Source organism: Salmo salar, chromosome 06, assembly GCF_965601325.2.
Source record: "Salmo salar chromosome 06, fSalSal1, whole genome shotgun sequence".
In the NCBI taxonomy this organism is placed as follows: Eukaryota; Metazoa; Chordata; class Actinopteri; order Salmoniformes; family Salmonidae; genus Salmo; species Salmo salar.
The window spans coordinates 26,119,244-26,137,173 of record NC_138296.1 but is presented as its reverse complement, the minus strand read 5'-3'; the positions used below and the strand labels follow the sequence as shown (position 1 = coordinate 26,137,173).

The window sequence follows — 17,930 nt, the reverse complement described above, 5'->3', positions numbered from 1 at the left end:
CAACAAAACAAGCTCTGTGAGAGGGAGACAGTGAACCTCCAGAGGGGTAGCGCCCATCCAGCCACAGATTGCTGTGGGAAGTCCCCCATCCAGCCAGCTCCAGTGGTCCCAGAGAGGCAGAGTGTAGGAGGGTAGCCCTGGAGAGACGCTTTGACTGTGCCCGGGACCGAGTTCTGAGCCAGATAAAGTGTCAGGGGAGAGGGTGCTGCTATGCCCCCCTACCACAAGGCCTCTCTGGAGGACCCCCCCCTGGTGCTTCTATCCCCTGTCCTACAGCGGCTACAGGATGGGGCCCCTCACCCCCACTTCCAGGGGCCAGGCTGCCACCCTTACTCGGCCCACTCCCTCCTACCTGCCCCGGGATATCTCTACGCTCCGGTTGGAGATCCTGGATGAAACAGAAGGCCGACTGCACCTCACTGTGAGTCTCTGTGGCTGTATAACCACTCGTATATTTACTACCGAGATACAGGGTTTGGTTGCCATTGTCTTTCTCTATAACATTGCTTTTAAAAGTGTTGCCTCTGAAAAGGGCGTACAGTATTTGCTACATTTTTTATCTCATTACTTTTGTAATGATACGTTTGTAATAGAGGTCGACCGATTATGATTTTTCAATGCCGATACCGATTACTGGAGGCCCCAAAAAAGCCAATACCGATTAATCAGACAATGTTTTTTATTTATTTATTTATTTGTAATAATGACAATTACAACAATACTGAATGAACACTTATTTTAACTTAATATAATACATCAATAAAATCTATTTAGCCTCAAATAAATAATGAAACATGTTTAATTCGGTTTAAATAATGCAAAAACAATGTGTTGGAGAAGAAAGTAAAAGTGCAATATGTGCCATGTAAGAAAGCTAACGTTTAAGTTCCTTGCTCAGAACATGAGAACATATGAAAGCTGGTGATTCCTTTTAACATGAGTCTTCAATATTCCCAGGTAAGAAGTTTTAGGTTGTAGTTATTATAGGAATTATAGGACTATTTCTCTCTATACGATTTGTATTTCATATACCTTTGACTATTGGATGTTCTTATAGGCACTTTAGTATTGCCAGTGTAACAGTATAGCTTCCGTCCCTCTCCTCGCTCCTACCTGGACTCGAACCAGGAACACATCGACAACAGCCACCCTCGAAGCAGCGTTACCCATGCAGAGCAAGGGGAACAACTACTCCAAGTCTCAGAGCGAGTGACGTTTGAAACGCTATTAGCGCGCACCCGCTAACTAGCTAGCCATTTCACATCGGTTACACCAGCCTGATCTTGGGAGTTGATAGGCTTGAAGTGATAAACAGCGCAATGCTTGAAGCACAGCGAAGAGCTGCTGGCAAAACGCACGAAAGTGCTGTTTGAATGAATGCTTACGAGCCTGCTGGTGCCTACCACTGCTCAGTCAGACTGCTCTATCAAATCTTAGACTTAATTATAACATAATAACACACAGAAATACGAGCCTTTGGTCATTAATATGGTCGAATCCGGAAACTATCATCTCGAAAACAAAACGTTTTTCTTTTCAGTGAAATACGGAACCGTTCCGTATTTTATCTAACGGGTGGCATCCCTAAGTCTAAATATTCCTGTTACATTGCACAACCTTCAATGTTATGTCATAATTACGTAAAATTCTGGCAAATTAGTTCGCGACGAGCTAGGCGGCCCAAACTGTTGCATATACCCTGACTCTGCGTGCAATGAACGCAAGAGAAATGACAATTTCACCTGGTTAATATTGCCTGCTAACCTGGATTTCTTTTAGCTAAATATGCAGGTTTAAAAATATATACTTCTGTGTATTGATTTTAAGAAAGGCATTGATGTTTATGGTTAGGTACAGTCGTGCAACGATTGTGATTTTTTCGCAAATGCACTTTTCTTAAATCATCCCCCGTTTGGCGAAGTCGGCCGTCTTTGTTAGGAAGAAATAGTCTTCACAGTTCGCAACGAGCCAGGCGGCCCAAACTGCTGCATATACCCTGACTCTGTTGCAAGAGAAGTGACACATTTTCCCTAGTTAAAAGAAATTCATGTTAGCAGGCAATATTAACTAAATATGCAGGTTTAAATATACACTGCTCCAAAAAATAAAGGGAACACTAAAATAACACATCCTAGATCTGAATGAATGAAATAATCTTATTAAATACTTTTTTCTTTACATAGTTGAATGTGCTGACAACAAAATCACACAAAAATAATCAATGGAAATCCAATTTATCAACCCATGGAGGTCTGGATTTGGAGTCACACTCAAAATTAAAGTGGAAAACCACACTACAGGCTGATCCAACTTTGATGTAATGTCCTTAAAACAAGTCAAAATGAGGCTCGGTAGTGTGTGTGGCCTCCACGTGCCTGTATGACCTCCCTACAACGCCTGCGCATGCTCCTGATGAGGTGGCGGATGGTCTCCTGAGGGATCTCCTCCCAGACCTGGACTAAAGCATCCGCCAACTCCTGGACAGTCTGTGGTGCAACGTGGCGTTGGTGGATGGAGCGAGACATGATGTCCCAGATGTGCTCAATTGGATTCAGGTCTGGGGAACGGGCAGGCCAGTCCATAGCATCAATGCCTTCCTCTTGCAGGAACTGCTGACACACTCCAGCCACATGAGGTCTAGCATTGTCTTGCATTAGGAGGAACCCAGGGCCAACCGCACCAGCATATGGTCTCACAAGGGGTCTGAGGATCTCATCTCGGTACCTAATGGCAGTCAGGCTACATCTGGCGAGCACATGGAGGGCTGTGCGGCCCCCCAAAGAAATGCCACCCCACACCATGACTGACCCACCGCCAAACCGGTCATGCTGGAGGATGTTGCAGGCAGCAGAACGTTCTCCACGGCGTCTCCAGACTCTGTCACGTCTGTCACATGTGCTCAGTGTGAACCTGCTTTCATCTGTGAAGAGCACAGGGCGCCAGTGGCGAATTTGCCAATCTTGGTGTTCTCTGGCAAATGCCAAACGTCCTGCACGGTGTTGGGCTGTAAGCACAACCCCCACCTGTGGACGTCGGGCCCTCATACCACCCTCATGGAGTCTGTTTCTGACCGTTTGAGCAGACACATGCACATTTGTGGCCTGCTGGAGATCATTTTGCAGGGCTCTGGCAGTGCTCCTCCTGCTCCTCCTTGCACAAAGGCGGAGGTAGCGGTCCTGCTGCTGGGTTGTTGCCCTCCTACGGCCTCCTCCACGTCTCCTGATGTACTGGCCTGTCTCCTGGTAGCGCCTCCATGCTCTGGACACTACGCTGACAGACACAGCAAACCTTCTTGCCACAGCTCGCATTGATGTGCCATCCTGGATGAGCTGCACTACCTGAGCCACTTGTGTGGGTTGTAGACTCCGTCTCATGCTACCACTAGAGTGAAAGCACCGCCAGCATTCAAAAGTGACCAAAACATCAGCCAGGAAGCATAGGAACTGAGAAGTGGTCTGTGGTCACCACCTGCAGAACCACTCCTTTATTGGGGGTGTCTTGCTAATTGCCTATAATTTCCACCTGTTGTCTATTCCATTTGCACAACAGCATGTGAAATGTATTGTCAATCAGTGTTGCTTCCTAAGTGGACAGTTTGATTTCACAGAAGTGTGATTGACTTGGAGTTACATTGTGTTGTTTAAGTGTTCCCTTTATTTTTTTGAGCAGTGTATATACTTGTGTATTGATTTTAAGAAAGGCATTGATGTTTAAGGTTGGAGCAACGTGTACCTAAGCGATTATATGTAACGCAGGACAGGCTAGATAAACTAGTAATATCATCAACCATGTGTAGTTAACTAGTGATTATGATTGATTGATTGTTTTTTATAAGGTAAGTTTAATGCTAGCTAGCAACTTACCTTGGCTTCTTACTGCATTCACGTAACAGGCAGGCTCCTCATGTAGTGCAATGCAAAGCAGGTGGTTAGAGCGTTGGACTAGTTAACCATAAAACACCTGTGTTTTGGGTGGGTAGTCGCACTTCGCTTCGCTCCACAGGTACATTTCATTACATTACAAAGGTTTGATTTGTTTGATCTGAGCAATTTTTTCTTAGCTAGCTACATAGCCGTCTTTGTATCAAAGATAATTGTGTAGTTTAGAGTAATTATCGAGGTTAGCTAGCTAGCCAGCTGTTTTCTTCCTCCTAACTTAGTCAACACTGCTAGCTAGCCAAATAGCCAACTTCTACCGACTAGCAGCACTGTAGAAACTATTACATTACAACGGAACGACTTGATTAGTGTAGGGCTAGCTAGCTACATAGCTGTCTTTGCTGTCTTTGTATCTAAGATAATTGTGTAGTTTAGAGTAATTATCGAGGTTAGCTAGCCAGCCGCGACGCCGTTGTCCAGACTCCAGACTTAGTCAACACACCTAGTCATCATCAAACCCACTGCTAGCTAGCCAACCTTTACTGACTAGCAGCACTGTAGAAACTATTACATTACAACGGAACGACTTGATTAGTGTAGTGCTAGCTAGCTACATAGCTGTCTTTGTATCTAAGATAATTGTGTAGTTTAGAGTAATTATCGAGGTTAGCTAGCCAGCCGCGACGCGACGCCGTTGTCCAGACTCCAGACTTAGTCAACACACCTAGTTATCATCAAACCCACTGCTAGCTAGCCAACCTTTACTGACTAGCAGCACTGTAGAAACTAATACATTACAACGGAACGATTTGACTAGTGCAGTGTTAGTTGACTTTGTCATAGTTTGATAATTGTGTAGTTTGGAGTAATTATCGAGGTTAGCTAGCCAGCTATTTTCGTCCCCCGCGACGAAAATAGGTTACCTAGCCAGCTACACGTTCAAACAAAGTCAACAACGCAGCCACTGCTAGCTAGCCTACTTCACCAGCCAGCAGTACTGTATCATCTTCGTCATTTTAGTCAATAAAATTTTTGCAACGTAAGCTTAACTTTCTGAACATTCGAGAAGTGTAGCCCACTTGTCTTTCCAATCTCCTTTGCATTAGCGTAGCCTCTTCTGTAGCCTGTCAACTATGTGTCTGTCTATCCCTGTTCTCTCACCTCTGCACAGGCCGCACAAACGCTTCACACCGCGTGGCCGCTGCCACTCTAACCTGGTGGTCCCAGCGCGCACGACCCACGTGGAGTTCCAGGTCTCCGGCAGCCTCTGGAACTGCCGGTCTGCGGCCAACAAGGCAGAGTTCATCTCAGCCTATGCTACCCTCCAGCACCTCGACTTCTTGGCACTGACAGAAACATGGATTACCACAGATAACACTGCTACTCCTACTGCTCTCTCCTCGTCTGCCCACGTGTTCTCGCATACCCCGAGAGCATCTGGCCAGCGGGGTGGTGGCACTGGAATCCTCATCTCTCCCAAGTGGACATTCTCTCTTTCTCCCCTGACCCATCTGTCTATCTCCTCATTTGAATTCCATGCTGTCACAGTTACCAGCCCTTTCAAGCTTAACATCCTTATCATTTATCGCCCTCCAGGTTCCCTTGGAGAGTTCATCAATGAGCTTGACGTCTTGATAAGTTCCTTTCCTGAGGATGGCTCACCTCTCACAGTTCTGGGTGACATTAACCTCCCCACGTCTACCTTTGACTCATTCCTCTCTGCCTCCTTCTTTCCACTCCTCTCCTCTTTTGACCTCACCCTCTCACCTTCCCCCCCTACTCACAAGGCAGGCAATACGCTTGACCTCATCTTTGCTAGATGCTGTTCGTCCACTAATCTCATTGCAACTCCCCTCCAAGTCTCCGACCACTATCTTGTATCCTTTTCCCTCTCGATCTCATCCAACACTTCTCACTCTGCCCCTACTCGGATGGTATTGCGCCGTCCCAACCTTCGCTCTCTCTCTCCCGCTACTCTCTCCTCTTCCATCCTATCATCTCTTCCCTCTGCTCAAACCTTCTCCAACCTATCCCCTGATTCTGCCTCCTCAACCCTCCTCTCCTCCCTTTCTGCATCCTTTGATTCTCTATGTCCCCTATCCTCCAGGCCGGCTCGGTCCTCCCCTCCTGCTCCGTGGCTCGACGACTCATTGCGAGCTCACAGAACAGGGCTCCGGGCAGCCGAGCGGAAATGGAGGAAAACTCGCCTCCCTGCGGACCTGGCGTCCTTTCACTCCCTCCTCTCTACATTTTCCTCTTCTGTCTCTGCTGATAAAGCCACTTTCTACCACTCTAAATTCCAAGCATCTGCCTCTAACCCTAGGAAGCTCTTTGCCACCTTCTCCTCCCTCCTGAATCCTCCTCCCCCTCCCCCCCCCCCCCCTCCTCCCTCTCTGCGGACGACTTCGTCAACCATTTTGAAAAGAAGGTTGACGACATCCGATCCTCGTTTGCTAAGTCAAACGACACCGCTGGTCCTGCTCACACTGCCCTACCCTGTGCTTTGACCTCTTTCTCCCCTCTCTCTCCAGATGAAATCTCACGTCTTGTGACGGCCGGCCGCCCAACAACCTGCCCGCTTGACCCTATCCCCTCCTCTCTTCTCCAGACCATTTCCGTAGACCTTCTCCCTTACCTCACCTTGCTCATCAACTCATCCTTGACCGCTGGCTACGTCCCTTCCGTCTTCAAGAGAGCGAGAGTTGCACCCCTTCTGAAAAAACCTACACTCGATCCCTCCGAAGTCAACAACTACAGACCAGTATCCCTTCTTTCTTTTCTCTCCAAAACTCTTGAACGTGCCGTCCTTGGCCAGCTCTCCTGCTATCTCTCTCAGAATTACCTTCTTGATCCAAATCAGTCAGGTTTCAAGACTGGTCATTCAACTGAGACTGCTCTTCTCTGTGTCACGGAGGCTCTCCGCACTGCTAAAGCTAACTCTCTCTCCTCTGCTCTCATCCTCCTAGACCTAACTGCTGCCTTTGATACGGTGAACCATCAGATCCTCCTCTCCACCCTCTCCGAGTTGGGCATCTCCGGCGCGGCCCACGCTTGGATTGCGTCCTACCTGACAGGTCGCTCCTACCAGGTGGCGTGGCGAGAATCTGTCTCCGCACCACGTGCTCTCACCACTGGTGTCCCCCAGGGCTCTGTTCTAGGCCCTCTCCTATTCTCGCTATACACCAAGTCACTTGGCTCTGTCATATCCTCACATGGTCTCTCCTATCATTGCTATGCAGATGACACACAATTAATCTTCTCCTTTCCCCTTTCTGATAACCAGGTGGCGAATCGCATCTCTGCATGTCTGGCAGACATATCAGTGTGGATGACGGATCACCACCTCAAGCTGAACCCCGGCAAGACGGAGCTGCTCTTCCTCCCGGGGAAGGACTGCCCGTTCCATGATCTCGCCATCACGGTTGACAACTCCATTGTGTCCTCCTCCCAGAGTGCTAAGAACCTTGGCGTGACCCTGGACAACACCCTGTCGTTCTCTACTAACATCAAGGCGGTGACCCGATCCTGTAGGTTCATGCTCTACAACATTCGCAGAGTACGACCCTGCCTCACACAGGAAGCGGCGCATGTCCTAATCCAGGCACTTGTCATCTCCCGTCTGGATTACTGCAACTCGCTGTTGGCTGGGCTCCCTGCCTGTGCCATTAAACCCCTACAACTCATCCAGAACGCCGCAGCCCATCTGGTGTTCAACCTTCCCAAGTTCTCTCACGTCACCCCGCTCCTCCGCTCTCTCCACTGGCTTCCTGTTGAAGCTCGCATCCGCTACAAGACCATGGTGCTTGCCTACGGAGCTGTGAGGGGAACGGCACCTCCGTACCTTCAGGCTCTGATCAGGCCCTACACCCAAACAAGGGCACTGTGCTCATCCACCTCTGGCCTGCTCGCCTCCCTACCTCTGAGGAAGCACAGTTCCCGCTCAGCCCAGTCAAAACTGTTCGCTGCTCTGGCACCCCAATGGTGGAACAAGCTCCCTCACGACGCCAGGACAGCGGAGTCAATCACCACCTTCCGGAGACACCTGAAACCCCACCTCTTTAAGGAATACCTAGGATAGGATAAAGTAATCCTTCTAACCCCCCCCCCCCTTAAAAGATTTAGATGCACTATTGTAAAGTGGTTGGTCCACTGGATATCATAAGGTGAATCCACCAATTTGTAAGTCGCTCTGGATAAGAGCGTCTGCTAAATGACTTAAATGTAAAATGTAAATGTAAATAAGGTTGCAAGATTGAATCCCCGAGCTGACAAGGTAAAAATCTGTAATTCTGCCCCTGAACAAGGGAGTTAACCCACCGTTCCTAGGCCGTCATTGAAAATAAGAATGTGTTCTTAACTGACTTGCCTAGTTAAATAAAGGTCTAAAAAAAACAACAACAACAAAAAAATCTGTCCAAAAATACCGATTTCCAATTGTTATGAAAACTTGAAATCGGCCCTAATTAATCGGCCATTCCGATTAATCGGTCGACCTCTAGTTTGTAATGTATCATGCTACTTAGCAGCTCTGGCCAGAATGTCGCCAGTCAATCTTTTTTTGTGTTCACATGGCGCAGTACTTCAACTGTATCAAGATACAGGTTTACGTGATTGAGCTGAGTTTGACCTCTCCTTCTCTCTGTAGAGGTGGTGCTGCAGCCTAGCCCTGCTCTGACCTGGGTGGCTGTGGGAGGAATCCTGGACCTGTACATCTTCCTGGGCCTGACCCTCAGAGTGTTGTCAGACAGTACCTCCTGAATATCCTTTTATTGTGTCCTATCCCAATGTTGCTATGGTGGGTCAGGCCACTGGTGGGTCACAACTAATTCATTTTGGGTAATAGCTAAGGAAAAGATATTGGCTGTCTGTGTCCCAATGTCCTAGTAGTCTGAACTTGCTGCCTCATCTCCTTTCCTTCATCTCCTTTCACTTATGTGAAAGAACTAGACTGGTGAAAGCAAATACATTTTCTACCATTAGGCACCATCCACCATATAGGCATTATCCACCATAATATGGTGTGGCTTGTTTGGTGTCTGCTGTGAAGTAATACCACAACAAGTCAACTACTTGATTGATGAAGGCATGTCATCCAGCAAAGACAGCAGCACAGTCATCAACTACATGCACCATTTCTTCACCAACTACGGAGTTGGGGAAACACGTGTGGACCTGAATTGTGATAACTGCAGTGGCCAAAAGAAGAACAAGTTTGTGCTCTGGTATTGTGCCTGGTGGACCATACACAAGCTCCACCACAGTCTGGACCTTCACTTCCTGATCACATGCCACAACAAGTTTTCCCGTGACTGGTGCTTCGGCCTCATCAAGCAGCGCTTCAGAAAGACCAGATTGAACACTTTGAGATTGCTGGTGTTGTGAAGGACAGCGCTGTGACAGGGGTCAACATCCCACAGCTGGTTGGACTGGCCAGCAACAACACCTGACTCCGTACTTCAGGCCGCTGCCACAGTTCAAGCAGTACCAGCACTTCAGGTGAATATCATTTCATTGCATTGTATGAGGTTATTCTTCTTATCTAAACTTGGGAGGTGAATTGATGTTTTCTACGTTTTTTGGGTTATTTTTTTACAGCTTCAATGCTCTGGAGTCTGGTGTTGTTGTAGCCAAGGAGCATTCAGACTCTGCTGCCGCGCAATGCTGACATCCTTCCTCCCATGGATGGTCTGCCTGTACAAGCACCACCTGGACACAGCTAGACAAACATATGTTTTTGAGAAGATCAGGGATTTTTGCTGACGAATAGGTTATGGGCATCACATGCTCTGCACCAAAGTCAAGGGCAGGACAGAAACAGGCTCTCCAAATAAATATAGATTCCCTTGTTCTTGTGTGGTTCAGACAGACCATCAGCACTATCTGCAGTGCCTCTATTCAAATGACTCTCCTGCTACTATTATTATTTTATCCTGCTGCTCAGCCTCTTTCCCCCTGATTGTATGCATATAACTACCTCATCTATCACTGATATTGTTATTCATATTGTTCTTGTACATACTGTATATTATTTTATTTATTTCGACACTTTCTGATATTGCTACTATGCAGGTAACCATTTGGCTGTACCGTTTACACCTTCTGTAGAGACCCATCCACTTGGCAAGATGTGGCTAGCGTTATAGCATTTCTTTCACATGACCCATCAATTAAGTGTGTCTGGGTAAGAGTCAATTCATATTTATAAAATATTTTTTATCTGGACACTTTCTGTTTACCTGGAATTGTTCATTATTGTAGGCTACTACTTTTACCACAAATCTGAATCTTTCGTTAAAGAGATGGATGGGGCTGGCTAAGAGGGGGCAAGCGAGGGGAACGGCTCTCCAGTAGGTACCAAACCATTCAAAGACCATTTTCTCAAAAGTGAGTTCACAAGTTTATCAACTTTCATAGCAGAATTACTTTCCCATTGTTCCTCAAACATGCAGTGTATGATATACCATGTTGTAGCTGTGAGTCTCTACTTTTATCCAATGTAAAAAAAAAAAACACAATTTCAAATTTTGCAACTTATGTCCAATTTGAGCAGGTTGGTTTGCGCTCACCTTTTGTGAATCTTCCGTCATAGCTAATGTTTACCCCGTCTTCCTCCCCCAGGGTACCCTATGATGCCTCCTTATTGCTCACTGGGGTTCCACCTGTGTTGCTGGGGTTACTGGTCCACCAACGCAACCCGAGAGGTGGTGCGACGCATGCACAACGCCAACTTCCCCCTGGTAAAGATGCTGGCGAAAACACTTATATTGTAGTACAGTATTATCACTTGGGTTGACAACTATTGGGTAATGCTAACATTGAATGAGCATCAACATTGGATTAGCAGATTAACATGGAGAAAACCCATTATAGTATTATCATGCTACAATGGGTTTTCTCCATGCTTATGCTAATTGGATGTTTGCGTTCTCAAGTACAGTATTATCATGCCACTGAGGGTTCACAACTCATGGAAAACACTCACTGCATTCTTTAGTTCAACTGCTTTTGTTTTTGGTCAGGACGTGCAGTGGAATGACCTGGATTACGCAGACAAGCGTCAGGTGTTCACCTTTGACCCCCAGCGCTTTGTGGACCAGCCAGACATGCTGAAGGAGTTCCATCAGAAGGGCATGAAGTACATTCTCATCCTGGTAAGAGAGAGGCCTCAACCCTCACAACATGCGGGACACATAGGCACACTAATAACTCATATTAGATTGAAATAGTGGATCAATGTCATTTTTGATTCTAAATAACAGTCTGCGTTGTGATTAAATTGTTGAAGGAGTGCAGTATTGGAACGTACAAGTCAAGGAAACTTTCCTTCTCAATCCACAAGATGGCAGAAAAAGCATTACTGTAATTTATTTTAGAAGCATCTTTCCTGTTTGTTCTCTTTCCCAGGACCCTGGAATCAGCAGCACCGGCCCCCCTGGTACTTACCCACCCTTTGATGAGGGTCAGCGGAGAGGGGTCTTCATCAGGAACTCTACAGGACAGACACTCATAGGGAAGGTCAGACCTAAAACTCTCACTTCTCTATCTGGAGACCCACTGTAAACTGGGCTACATATACTCTGAATAGTTTGGAAAGAACATATGTTTTATCTGCTTGATAACATTGTGTATGTCCATTGTGTATTCAAGTAATGTGTCCTCTGAAAAGCAAGGTAACACTAAACAAAACCCCCTCTTGAAGCTGTCTGTGTGTGTGTGTGCATGCAGGTGTGTGTGTTGTGTGGAAAGGTATGCATGTTCGGTGGCCTGTGGATTGTGAGTGTGTAGCAGATAGAAATGTCTCGTAGAGGGCTGAAATCATCCCCTATTCTATTGTATTATATTCTATATTTGCACTAACAAGCTTGCATCATCCAGGCTGTGTCAATGCTACTCAGCATCCAGCATACTCTTTCTCTTGTCCCTCTGTTCTCAGGATATGAATGAACCAGACAGTTTTGTGCAGGGCTGTGTGGAAGGGTGTCCTGACAGTGATTTGGATAGCCCCCCCTACGTGCCACGTGAGTGTACTGCAGCTGAGTAGTTTCCTGTCTATATAAAATCAGTTGAGAAATTTAGTGAATTCATTCATTCATTTCCATTCTGTCTCCATAGACACATACAGGGGTGGTTGGAGGACAGCTGAACACTGGTACACTCTGCATGTCAGCTCAACAGAACCAGTCCACTCACTACAACCTGCATAACCTCTATGGGCTGACGGAGGCTAGCGCCACCCACAGGTCAGACACAGCACTACAGGGATCAGTGTCGCACTTATCCTGAGACTGAGCACTTTTACTTCTGCTTGTTTGAATGAAGCAGATTGTATTTATCTTGTCTACATTACACATTTGTAACTGTAGTTGGAAGATCAGTTATAGCTTTTGAACCTCTCAGTGCCCTGGTGAAGGTCTGGGGGTCGCGACCCTTCGTGCTGTCCCGCTCCTCCTTCCCTGGCATCGGCCGTTTCTCCGGAGTCTGGACGGGAGATGTGAGGAGCGACTGGGAGCAGCTCAGATACTCCATCCCTGGTGAGGGGAAAGACATCGCCAACATTCCCATCTCCGTTCCAAGCCATTCCTATTCTCAACAAGATTCCCAAAGCTATTCACAAGCCCTGTGTGTTTTAGCCATCAGAGTACTAATGGTACCGATGCACCATCCAGACAGTACATGTTGCAGTGTGCTCTTACTCAGTACTTTGTTTCTATTGTCTTTAGTTGAAAGAGTGCCTAGACAGAGTTGGAGTCTTTTTTCAGTGGTAGTTATCTATGGACTTGAATGAGGGGTTTGAATAGAAAAATGTCCAGACTTGTAATGGAACCACCTACTATTTATTTGACTGTATGTAGCTAGCAAGTACAGAGAGATGCCTCTGACTGCCTGACATCAAAGTTAAATAATGAATACAGTAATAATGAATAAATATGAATTAATATGTTCAATACCCGTCCGTCCCTCCACCCCCCAGCGGTGCTGCTGTTTGGCCTGTTCGGGATGCCCCTGGTGGGGGCGGATGTGTGTGGGTTCGGGGGGGACACCACAGAGGAGGACGCTGGACCCAGCTTGGAGCCTTCTACCCCTTCATGAGGAACCACAACGACAAGCCCAACGCTGTGAGTGTGTGTGTGTGTGTGTGTGTGTGGGTGGTTTTCTGGTCTTTACAGTTAACTCAGTTGGATAGAAATTTACCACAACTTTTTTCTGACCTGCTAATGTCTTTTCACTGTCTGTATGGAACAGTCCATCAGTCCCATGTATTATGAATGGAGGTAACTCTAGCTCTGTGTGTAGCCCCAGGAGCTCTATGTGTTTGGGCTGGAGGCCCAGGCAGCCATGCGTAGCGCGGTGATGTTATGTTACTCTCTCCTGCCGTTCCTCTACACACTCTTCTACCACGCACACACCTCCGCAGACACTGTGGCCATGCCTCTCTTCCTCCAGTACGTCCCTCTACTCCTCTCTTCTTCAGTTATCATTGTCCACTCTTCCCTTCTCTCTCTCTTCAACATTTGGATACTATTGTAACACATCTTATTTACTGTGTTGATACTGTTCTCTGGCCCTCCCTCTCTGTCCATCTCTCCCATTTTCCCCTCGGACCCTAACTGCCAGACCATAGACAGACAGTTCCTGTGGGGGAGTTCTCTGCTCGTCAGCCCAGTGTTAGAGCAGGGGGCAGTGGAGCTGGCTGCCTACCTCCCCCGGGGACTTGGTACAGTCTGCACAATGTAAACAGCTCCTATATTCAATACAGTTATACACTGAGCATACAAAACATTAAGAACACCTTCCTAATATTGAGTTGGACCCCCCTTTTGCCCTCAGAACAGGCTCAATTTGTCGGGGCATGGACTCTACAAGGTGGCGAAAGCGTTCCACAAGGATGCTGGCCCATGTTGACTCCAATGCTTCCCACAGTTGTGTCAAGTTGGCTGGATGTTCGTTGGGTAGTGGACCATTCTTGATACATACGGGAAACAATTGAAAGCCCAGAAGTGTTGCAGTTCTTGACACAAACTGGTGCGCCTGGCACCTACTACCATACCCCGTTCATAGGGATTTAAATATTTTGTCTTGCCCATTCACCCTTTGAATGGTACACATACACAATCCATGTCTCAAGGTTTAAAAATCCTTATTTAACTTGTCTCCTCCCCTTCATCTACACTGATTGAAGTGGATTTAACAAGTGACAACAAGGAATCATAGCTTTCACCTCAATCAGTCCATGGCATGGAAAGAGCAGGTGATCCTAATATTTTGTACACTCAGTGTATTACTATAGGCCTTTCATATTGTCACTGAAATTAGTTCGCAACTGATTAAAGGGATTCCTAGGAGACCAAGACCATCTTTTCTGTTGTTAACAGACATAAATTGATCAAAATCCATCTGTGTGAGTCTTTCTTAGGGTCTTGTAGGCTTACTTTAGGACCAGACAAAGATGTGTAATACTGTTGTACTGTGTATACTATAACCATATTTCAGTGGTCACCTCTTTCATCCCTTCCTCCCTAGGGCCAGCCGTTCTACAGTAAGGGTCTGTACCTGCTCCTCCCAGCCCCTCTGGACACCATCAATGTCCATGTGAGAGAGGGACACATCATCCCACAGCAGGTGTGTGTCCTCTGTACACAATAGAATTTGGTTGTCTGTTGTTTCATCGTGTGACAAAGCTTCATCTTAGGCCCATATTGTGGGTGTTATGTACTGATGGTGGAGGAGATGAATGAGCTGCCAAACTCTCATATCATGAAATCAATTCAAGTTATTTGTCATAGAACAAGAGACCCAAAATTCCTTTGTGAAACTATGTGATAAAACCTAAAATGAAATACTCTCTGCGTACTAATCTGACAATGTTGTTTTGAAGCTTGTGTGAGTTTTCTGTGTAAAACCTGTTGCCTGTTTTAATCAGTAATTATATTATATATTTCAATGAAAAATCCCCTCAAACCCCCTCTGAGATACAGGAGCCAGGCCTGACTACCTCAGCTTCTCGCAGTAACCCTTTCCTCCTGATGGTGGCGCTGTCTCCTGGGGGCTGGGCCTGGGGTGACCTGTTCTGGGATGGCGGGGACAGTCTGGACACCTTCCAGAGAGGAGACTACTCCTGTGTTATCTTCATCGCTGGACAGGTAGGAGATGTAGAGGTCACATAGGGTCCTGAGTTTTTCCTGATCACATGACCTGGCCAAGGAAAACTCTGGGCCCTAGTTATAGCCCACTTCAAGGCTATCCCTGATGCAGTGAAAAAAATGAAGTAAACTTTATGCGACATCTTTTTGAGTGCAGACCATCAAACCTTTTGTTTGTCCTTCAAGGTATTTCATGACATTTGGGTAGGAAAAACGTAGGGCCCTAAATGGACTTTAAAGAGAGGATGGAGATCAGAGAGTTATCTAGGGTGATTTGGATGTTTCTTCAGTACAGTATGTTTCTAGCAATGCTCTCAAGATTGAGATCCAGGTCCAATCCAATCAAGATAGAAGACGTACTCTTCCCCTGCCATCCTGTAAACAGTAGACCTAACTGTAATGTCTAATGTATAGTGGTACTATACATGTGTGTGTTTGCCAGTGGGGATCAATAAGGTTTTTCATTTGATCCAGTCCCAGGTGGTGAGTGACCCCCTGCGTCAGAACGGGGCGCTGGACGGGCTGGTGCTGGGAGGGCTGCGGGTGTTCGGGGTGCCTTCACCACCACGCTATGTATGGGCCAATGGAAAGAAAGTGTGGGATTTCTCTTATCTGACTGACACCAAGGTGAGCGGTAGCTGGCTGAGTTACCTCTATAGAGTTTAGAATTAAGAAATAGTAGAACGAACATTCTAATTCTGCTTGCCTACCTGTCTATTCTACAGTATAATATTATATATTGCTTATAATCCTTTCTTTTTGTGTCTGTCTGTCGGTTCTGACGGTGACCAGCCTGGCCCTGCCCATGTCAGAGGTGTTTGATGTCCTGTGGAACTTATGACCCAGTGAGCCTTATGAACCGTATGACTCAGTGGACTCTGACCCAGTAGACAGCCTCTCAGGTAGTTCTGGAACTCCTGAGCTAGCACATCTCTGACAAAAACCTCCACCCAAAGTTGCCCCTCCATCACTGCTACCCTGGGTAAGACATTGCTCTAATAGACTCCTGGGTTTTCTGAATGGATGGACTACACTGAAGTATTTTGGGAAATAAAATGTGAAAAGTACAGGAGTGTTATTGGCAATGCTAACATTTTCACACGCTCAATCAGATATCTCTCCATTTCCTTGTTGTTGCAGATGAGTGATTACATGACATTGTCTCTGGTGAGTTGCTGAGACAGTGGTGTGAGATAGAGAATTGTGGTCATTCTAGAACACGAGGCCGAAATGTATTATTGTTTTAGTATTTTAATTTGTCTCTAAGAATATATATTTTTTTATCTTTCTAACCTTTTATTTTATTTGTTAAGCACTTTTGAAATGCATCACCTGTAATAAATGTTCTCTATAAATAACATTTGATTCATTGATAAATTGTGTGCTGAGGAGGACAGCAATGGCTCTACACAATTGTTTTTATTAATTGAACATCTAAAATTGACAAGAATATGCCCATTCTGTACTCTTCCAGTATGATGGTAGGCTCTGTGTTAAGTCTCATCAAATTACTTCCAGTGATATTGCCACATTGTTACCATTAAAGGCAATTGATAGGTCTGGGTTTGTTTCTCCTAAGCTAAACATTGTTTCTCATGTTCTCCTATTAGTGAGCTGTCACCACTCAGTGTTTGAATGTGCAGTCAATTATCTCTTTCTTAATCTACTTCATAGTCCTGAGGGCGGTCTAAGGCACTGCTTCTCAGTGCTAGAGGCATCACTACAGACCATGGTTCGATTCCAGGCTGTATCACTTCCGGCCATGATTGGGAGTCCCATAGGGCAGCGCACAATTGGCCCAGCGTCGTCCGGGTTTGGCCAGGGTAGGCCGTCATTGTAAATAAGAATTTGTTCTTAACCGAATTGTCTAGTTAAATAAAAATAGTCTTCCCATCTGGAACATCTGCCTTATAACTCAGTGCAGTTAAGCTCAATACAGTTACATATTGTAAACAATTCTGAATTGTACAAAATATCATACCTCCACAGAAAACACTGCTACTCCTACTGCTCTCTCCTCGTCTGACCACGTGTTCTCGCATACCCCGAGAGCATCTAGTCAGCGGGGTGGCGGGACTGGAATCCTCATCTCTCCCAAGTGGACATTCTCTCTTTCTCCCCTGACCCATCTGTCTATCTCCTCCTTTGAATTCCATGCTGTTACAGTCACTAGCCCATTCAAGCTTAACATCCTTATCATTTATCGCCCTCCAGGTTCCCTTGGAGAGTTCATCAATGAGCTTGACGCCTTGATAAGTTCCTTTCCTGAGGATGGCTCACCCCTCACAATTCTGGGTGACTTTAACCTCCCTACGTCTACCTTTGACTCATTTCTCTCTGCCTCCTTCTTTCCACTCCTCTCCTCTTTTGGCCTCACCCTCTCACCGTCCCCCCCTACTCACAAGGCAGGCAATACGCTTGACCTCATCTTTACTAGATGCTGTTCTTCTACTAATCTCACTGCAACTGCCCTCCAAGTCTCCGACCACTACCTTGTATCCTTTTCCCTCTCGCTCTCCTCCAACACTACTCACTCTGCTCCTACTCGGATGGTATTGCGCCGTCGCAACCTTCGCTCTCTCTCTCCTGCTACTCTCTCCTTTTCCATCCTATCATCTCTTCCCTCTGCTCAATCCTTCTCGAACCAATCTCCTGATTCTGCCTCCTCAACCCTCCTCTCCTCCCTTTCGGCATCCTTTGACTCTCTATGTCCCCTATCCTCCCGGCCGGCTCGGTCCTCCCCTCCTGCTCCGTGGCTTGACGACTCATTGCGAGCTCACAGAACAGGGCTCCGAGCAGCCGAGCGGAAATGGAGGAAAACTAGCCTCCCTGCGGACCTGGCATCTTTTCACTCCCTCCTCTCCACATTTTCTTCCTCTGTTTCTGCTGCTAAAGCCACTTTCTACCACTC

At 46.5% G+C, this 17,930-nt stretch overlaps 1 pseudogene across 1 annotated transcript; it reads left to right on the top strand.

The window, feature by feature from the left end:
- Window positions 1–286: 286 nt before the first annotated feature.
- LOC106606679 (lysosomal alpha-glucosidase-like) lies at window positions 287–16,919 on the top strand (annotated as a pseudogene). The gene is made up of 16 exons (XR_014392523.1): window positions 287–449; window positions 8,524–8,625; window positions 10,197–10,262; window positions 10,497–10,615; window positions 10,898–11,029; window positions 11,283–11,393; window positions 11,812–11,889; window positions 11,991–12,118; window positions 12,276–12,409; window positions 12,850–12,994; window positions 13,173–13,322; window positions 13,470–13,609; window positions 14,400–14,498; window positions 14,855–15,019; window positions 15,494–15,646; window positions 15,812–16,919. The product of XR_014392523.1 is annotated as a lysosomal alpha-glucosidase-like (transcript).
- Window positions 16,920–17,930: the final 1,011 nt, after the last annotated feature.